This window comes from Cupressus sempervirens, chromosome 11 (assembly GCF_028749045.1).
Source record: "Cupressus sempervirens isolate cs-2001-9-10 chromosome 11, ASM2874904v1, whole genome shotgun sequence".
Classification (NCBI taxonomy): domain Eukaryota; kingdom Viridiplantae; phylum Streptophyta; class Pinopsida; order Cupressales; family Cupressaceae; genus Cupressus; species Cupressus sempervirens.
The window spans coordinates 134,206,345-134,214,846 of NC_143128.1; the positions used below are offsets into that span (position 1 = coordinate 134,206,345).

Genomic DNA, 8,502 nt, shown 5'->3' on the forward strand with positions numbered 1-8,502 from the left:
CATTCCTTATAAATGGAAGAGTGACAATATAATTGCTTACATCACTACAATTCAAAAAACATCTAATTGCTGAACCATTTGCTTGTCTTATTACCAAAAACCATCTTGATGTTGGTGTGCTTTTAAAACTAATTGAAACCTTGTAGTCTTTGTAAATTCAAATGCTCAATTGCTAAAACATTACCTCTTCAAATTTTTATCAAATACTCAATTACTAATATTGATGTTGATTTAAAACTAATTTAAACCATGAAATTTCTTCCATCAGTGTAATTTAAATGCTCAATTACTGAAACATTAACTCTTTAACATTTTATGAACTTTCAATATTTAATCATATTGATGTGATTAAAATCCTAATTGGAACAATTCATTTGGTAAATCCAAGATGGCCATGCAAAGACAAGGGTTTTGTGGATGATAGTGTCAGAAGTGTTCATCTAAGCTCTTGACAATTGCCACATTTTCATCACCCAAGGCATCGAAACTAGAAAAATACTTAGTTTCTACAGTAAACTTTCCATTATCATGTATAGGAGACAGTACTAGAAGCTTATATTTCATGCTAGTTAAAAAATCTTCTTGGCTATGACCTAGAGTAGTATGAACCGGCCCTATTCTAGATTCTGTCATTATGTAATCTCCACCCACAACAACAGGGCATTCCCTATTTTCTAAGGGATGGATATAATAGAAATTTTCAAGATTTGAACTACAAAATGTTCCCAACACATCAAGCTGAACCCCCCACTTCAATTGTAGAGTATTGACTAAATCTGTCACAATAACAATATGTTGGCTACTTTCAAAAAAAGGTTTTTAACACCTTTCACAAGAGTATCCACAGATGATTTTGTTCTTACCTAGACCACTGCATAGAGAAGTTAATCATTGACTACAACAATAACATTTCTAGGAATTGTCCATGGGGTTGTAGTCCAGATAGCCAAACCCAAACTGGGTAGAAGTCCTTTGAGAAAATCAGTAGTTGTGTTTGCTATGTTAACCACCTTGAAAATAGCATAAACACTTCTTTATATGTGTCCCTTTGGATACTCCAACTCAGCCTCAGCCAAAGTCGTGCCAAATGACGGACTCTAATGAATTGATTTCCAACCTCTATAAATGTGGTTTTGAAAAAAAAATTTGCCCAAATACTTCAATCTATGCAAATTCATACTCTAGAGCAAGTGTTAGATAGGGATTGTCCTAGTCTCCCCATATTCTATATCTTCTAAATGAATTCCTTTTAGCATATAACTTGTTGTGCATAGTTGCCAAATTTGCTTAATGTATCAGGCATATTAATGAAGAAGCATATTAGTTACCAGGACAATCACAACTTAAACATATATATAATCTCATCAAATCTATTTTGATGCATTTCTGGCAATCATGGCATGCCATGACCATAGTTTATTTTTGAATTCTATCAAAAAATTCACATGCCTTGTCTATGCTTCCATTTTTCAAACATGTCTACCATGGCAATTGTGACTACAACATCTGATAAAAATTCTTTATTCTTTAATGCATATCAACATAGCTTATTCCAAAGCTCTTGTTTTTGCACAAGCATCAATAATGCTAGCAAAGGTTGTGTGATTTAGCTTTATACCTACTAAGTGCATTTGTGAGAATATAAATACACATGTTATATATGTGTTTAAACATATATAAATGCATAGTTTTCTTGGCAAATTGAGCAACTTTCTTTCTTAGTTTCAATAGTGTGAGCTCTTTCCTTGCCTCTTGGTCTATGGACTGCAAAACTTTGAGCTCAATGGGCAGCCCATGGCAATCCCAACCAGGCACATAGTGCACCTTATACCCTTCAAGCAACATATATCTTTTGATAAAATCTTTTAGTATCTTGTTCAAGGCATGCTCAATATGCAAGTCTCCATTGGCATAAGGGGGACCATCGTGAAGAGTAAAAATATCCCTTGTGTTATTGTTTGCAACCCTATTTAACATATATTTCTCATCCCACAACTTTTGTATTTTTGGTTCACGTGCTGTTGAATTGGCTCTGAGAGTGAAGCTTGTCTGAAGTAAGTCAACCATATGCTTGTTCCTCCATACTTTCATATAGCTTCTATGTTGATTTATGTTGACTGGAAATGACTCAGCATATGACTATCCATTAATTTGACAACACTTGATATTGAACTCATTGTTTTAGGTCTCTGCAATGCTAAGGAGAATAATAAATTGTTGTTCCTTCTTTTCTTCGTTTGCCATTGTTAATCACTGGTGCAAGTTAGTCTCATATATATATGTATGTATGAATGTATGTATGTATGTATGTACGTATGGAGATTTATACATGTATATATAAATGTGTTTATATATATATATATATATATATATATATATATATATATATATATATATATATATATATACACACACACACACACACACACACACACAATTATATTTATGTAGATATATATGTTTAAATGTATATTTCCATATACTATAACTATTGCACAATCTAAAAATCATCTTCACATAATCCAACATTTTGTTCCGTAGAGGATCGTCCACTTTGAACCATAAGATACATTGGAATATCCATTTTTGCTTGGTACATGCAAAGATAGGATGAGGATTTTTAGCAATTTCTGAAGACTAAAATAATCTACACAAGATTCTACCTAAAATTTCCAATAGAGATTTGGCAATTTGACCCAATTTTGGAATATCAAGGTGAAATCATGTCGAGGGTTGAAGGCAAGATACCACAACTTCAGTGAAAGAGTAACTTCCCAAAATACTAGTGTCTCCAAAATAAACATGTTATATTTCAATATTTTACACCTGATAACAAAAAGACATGTAATATTCCCTCCTTCCACTTTGGAATTCGGGGTACATAATTAGCCTATTTGATCCCAAAGGCTAATTCAAAAAAATAAAAGTAAATAATTTAATTTATTAGATCATCTTAAATTAAAGTTACCAACTACTTTTTTTAATTAATTTTTATAAAATGACTTAAATTAAAAGGCAGAAATAATATAGAATCATTTTGTGGAGCCCAAAGGTTTATTATTATTTCAACAATAGCGAATTTAAAACATAAGTTCTTGGAAGTTGCCTTCGAAATTGTAGGGCATTGAAGGAGTTCTTGTTCACATCTTGGTCATTTTAATTCTCTCATTTCCAAAGTTAGGACTGTGAGTTCAACTTCAAACCCTAGGACAAAATCGTACAAGTATTTGGCTTCAAAGATGACAGATTTCTTCCCAGTCAAATTAATGGTGGATTCACTCACACATTTGCATTTCATTAGAGAAATTGCTGGCTTAGGAATCCTAGGTACGAATTTATTGAGGTCTGGCAGCATATAATTATTTTTGTGGTGTGTGTAAATGGTGAAAGTAGTAGAGAGTATACGTGCAGTTAGTGCAAAGAATAGTGCAACTATGAATAATATTTTATTTTAGCTAAGGCTACTCAGCCATACTGGTTTTTAGCTCCCAAGGGAGAGTCATATATCTCAAAAAGGAGGGACGATAATTATCTTGAGGCTTAAGAGCCTTGCTACTATCCCACCCAGCCTTTATGATTTCTTTTTTTAAGTAGCCACTACCTGTCAAAAAAGAATCAAACAGTTTTGCATACTTCTGTACATTTTATATGGGTTTTCTACCGTGTCAAAGGTGGTTCTACAGTCAAAAGGAGCAAAGGAGATTTCCGATTGGAGAGTTAACTTTGTCCGGGTCAGACTTTAACAAATAAATATGATTTTAAATTGAATATATTTGTTAAATGCAATTTCTGAAAATATCATTCTGTATACATCAATATTCAGGGGTTATAAAAATAATCTATTGATTACATTATGGCAACAATTTTGTCTGAATGGAGTTATCAGAAATATGTGAAGTCAGATAGTTGAGGTTGTGATGACTATTTGTAACATCTCTCAAAACAAGTTGAAACAAAACCTCAAGCAGCTGGAATACAAACTATTTGACAAATGTGTGTGCACTGTAACTTGTGAAAATTGATATATTTTAGTTTAAAACATTTGGGCAGTATATTACAAAACCCTAAGCATAGAAATAAATACCACTATCCTTTAAAAGAAAAGGCTTCCAATGTATGGAATATAAGCATGGATATCAAATAATTCAGACCATAATTACTTAAACTTCCAAATCAAACACAACTCAGAAAATTAAGATTATCCCACAACAGAAAGTTAAGATTATCCCACAACAGATTATCAACGCAAATCTTTTATAGGCATTCTACCAAGCTCAAATCCTTAGCCAAAGGTTCATTCACCATAACCACATCAAAGGGTTAAGAATTAACATTTAAAATAGCTACAACCATCACTGAGACCCCCTTTACCAAGAAAGCATGCTCCCAGGTTACCGGAATGCTCACTGGAAAAATGCCATTCTTGCTAGGAGCAAAACCTAAACACTAGCAAGGAATAGGGCCTGGAATAGGAACAATAGGTATAGAAGCAAGGAAACCTGTGACTAACCAAGAAGCCCTGGTAGCCACAAAAAAGATGGTGTAAGGGTTTAAGTGAGAAGCAGAGCCAAGAAATTTTACAAAGAACTGGAGCCATCACATCACCAATATTTACTTATCATGTATTTAATAGATCTACAATGATAACTGTTGTATTCTATAGAAACACATATTAAAATAAGGAATGCAGAAGAAACCGAAGAATGACAACTTTAAACAAAACCAAACTTCAAACTAGAGTTTACAATTTGAAATAGATTCCACTGACCTTCGTTTGGGACCATCATCATATATATAGATGTGCGTCGCAATATCCACATCAACCTGGAAATACGGATAAGGTAGAGGAGAAAAGATTTAACATTGATTCAAAAATAAAAGACAACCATCTCAAGTTTCAAGAAATGAATACCAGATCACATATCAATATTACATCTCATAATAATAATCTTAGCTTGCAAAACAAAGATGTCATGGTTTATGATTTTGTTCTGTTCTTTCGTTGTATATACTTCATTATTTGATGGTGTGAAGCTTGGCCTCTGAATTCTGCTACTCTGCAATCTCTTGTATTTTTTATCTTCTTATTTCTAATATAAAAACAGAGATGTCATGGCCCAAATGGTTGTAAGCTAAACGTTGTGTTTTCAGAAGCATTAAACATTTGTGAATATGAAATTATATCCAACTTTGTCAGTTCAGATGCAAACCTATCGGAGCAACATGTGTTTGATGGTATAACTCTATATTATGTAAATAACCAGCTGGTTTCGCTGCCTTCAATCTTCCTCTAAAATCCATTTTCTAAAGGTTAGCATTACAGTGTCTTTATTTTTTCCCCATAATAGAAGATGATCACGTGATTATCTTTATGTTGTTGGACTTTTGCTGATAACAAATATAAGAATTATTATGGGCAGGGATTTGAAGTTGCATGTTTAACTTTATTATACACTTTATAAGTTGGAATTACATTCAAGTTAATGCACATGAGCACATCAATGAGTTATTGAGCTTCACAGTATTCCTCTGTATATCTGTATCAAATTCGGTAATGACTTACACTATTTGGGTGATGATTACTCAGAGAAAGTTATGGTATCAGCATAAAGAAAAATCAGCACTAAATGTTATACCTGTGATGTAAATTGCAAGTGCTTCACAATGGTAAAAGTTAGACAAACAAATTTCAGTAATGTCAAAAGTCAAACCTAGAAAGGTGAATTAGTAAATGGATTTTATATAAACAAACTAAAATTGGCTTCACACTAATGGAATGACAAGGTAAAAATGCTCTATATTGAATTAAGTTATGTGATAACCACATAGATTGGTGAGTTATAGCAGATAAATTTAATTGAAAAAAATGGAGATTTAATTCTTATTAAAAGCTTGGATTCCTTTGGAAATATGAGCTTCACAAATCTGAAATTAAAGTAGAAAAAGCAGGGCGTGATTTCAGTAATGGGAACTAGGGAAATAGAAGTCTAATAAAAAGCACTATTCTCAACAATAATGTGCAGAACAATATGTCCAGTCCCCATTCGATTTTGAGTTTCTTCATATGCTGCTTGGTGTATAGTGGGGAGAACTTCACACTTCCTGGAGTGCTCTGGGTTGGTTAGCAGTGATTTTGGTTCCTCACAATGAGCTCAGTTAACAATATGGATCAATATGACACTTTGAGAGTAAGAATTCTAGAAAGTGCCATTCAACATAAGATTGTATGGAGATGCTTGATATTGATTGAATGTGAAGATTTGATGCTCTAAATTTTCGATTGTTTCTTTGTTATTGTTAAAAAGGTTCACATTGATAACATTAAAATAGCCATGTAAAAGATTATGCCATTTATGGCCAATGAGAGTTGTAAGTTCCCCCATCCACTCATATGAGTTCTATTGTCAAAAGTGACAAAGGATGACCAACACTCCTTATGAATTGCAAATGTGTTACCTACAATGGTTGTTTGCTAATTTGATGAAAATGTGAAACCATAATTGATTAGAGGGGCATGAGGAAGAGATTCACAGCAGAAATCTTTTGAGGCAGAGCTTATATGCAACCAGGATGAACATTCAAAGCTCTCTTGGCCAGTAGAAAATGTCACATCTCTAGGGGCATATGGCATGAAATCTCCAAATATTCAAGATTGATTCCCAAAAGAAGAATCCAACAAGGCGGCTCCAAGATGATCAAGAAGATAGTGGCACAATAAATGTTGATGACCTCATTTGGAAGGTCTAAATTGAGAAGAAACAGGAAGGCATAGAGGGAGGCTCCATTTCCACAAATTCACAAATAGTCAGATATTAGGGAACAACAATATCAGATTTCCTATACTTTGTTGTAGATAGCGATCATACCATTAAGTTTGCAAACAAGAGTCTTGATGCATTGGAAAGAAAAGAGAAGTTGGTGAGCTCACCCTTGAGCTTAAATCAACAAAATGCTTTCTTTACAATGTGCACAAACAATCCTACAAACAAAATATCAACTTGATGTTGCAGAGCAATTCAAGAACATGAGAACAAAGAAAGGGCAAAGGAAATCAACAAAATTTTTGCGAAGCTCAATTAGTAAATCAGCAAAGTAATTGGTGAATTTAACTAACTATTGATTAGTATTTTTGTACCCATTTTGTGTATCAGGAACTACTTCAGATTTTTCATGCATTGCATATGGTGATAAATGACACATCTTTGTTAGGAACCTGTGTGTTCCTTCTGTTTATTTTGTTAGAGTAGTGTTGTTGGACGCATATGCTTTGTAAGTCATCCCGTGAGTATATTTTATTATCCCACATGCATAGGTAGTATTACTTTTCTAGATCGTACTCAGTATATAAGAATAGGTTGAGGCCCTTGATGGACACGGACGAATTTATTGTATTGAGCTTGCTCAAAGGAGGTTACCCCCTCGAAGTGGCCTGCGATCAGTAGATTCATTCTGAGTTCTGCTATCACTTTGTATTCTGTTATTTCGAGCATTCTCACGATATTGCTATAAGGAGGTTCATCACATCTGGTATCAGAGCACTCTCTTGGGCTCGCTGGGTGGAAATTACATCAAATTTTTTTTTCTGTCGTGGCCTTCAGGTTCCTCTCACTTCTAATATCTCTTGTTATTGCAATCACTCTTTTCAGTTGTTCTGTCTGTGAGTGAATTTTTTCTAAGTCGACTGTTCAAAAAAAAAAAAAAAAAAAAAAAAAAAAGAGTAAAATTTTTTCTGTTTTTTAGTCGTAGCTTCCTTGTTTGCTTTCTGTTTCTGCTCATACTTCCGCAGAACGTCTGCAATATCATTTCGCATACTTCCTTCCTTGGCGACCCAACCCCAAATTTTACATATCAAAGCCCTAAATCCCTCATTTATCTAATTTTAGGGTTTGCCCTATCTTTTTCACCTCTCATCCAATCGCCACCAAACTGAGCCACAAGATTCAATTCCTCATTTTGCTCCCTTATCCCTCTTGGACTGTTCGCCTCATTTCGCCTCCCTACCCTTGAAACCCTCATTTTTCTGTTTCCCTTGTCCCCAGATAGTCTCCCACCACCCGTCGAACACCCATTTCCTATCTGAGTTTTACCCAAATCCAAGTTTGCTGTAACTAAAAAAGTTTTTGTTTCTCATCTTCTACCCATTCCAAAAAAAAAAAAAAAAAAAAAAAAAAAAAAAACCTTGCTTTATGGTTGTTACGCGTACAGGAGCAAAAATCATGGAAGAAGAAATGGCATCCCTCAAAACCAAACTTCAAGATCTGGATGACAAAATTCTGGGTCTTAACTTTCAGCAGTCAGCCATGAGCCGAAACCATTCAGGAGATACTGGGTCCTCTTCTGGCAATTTCCGTGGACCAAAGCTTGATTTTCCACGCTTCGATGGTTCTGATCCGACTGGATGGATCTATAGGGCAGAGCAGTATTTCAGCTTGCATAATACTTTGGATAACCACAAAGTCCCCCTTGCATCTTTTCATTTGGAACATGAAGCTCTTCAATGGT

At 34.2% G+C, this 8,502-nt stretch overlaps 1 pseudogene; it reads right to left on the reverse strand.

Annotated features, from left to right (window-relative positions):
• Positions 1-426: 426 nt before the first annotated feature.
• LOC149528562 (isoleucine--tRNA ligase, chloroplastic/mitochondrial pseudogene) lies at positions 427-2,067 on the reverse strand (annotated as a pseudogene).
• Positions 2,068-8,502: the final 6,435 nt, after the last annotated feature.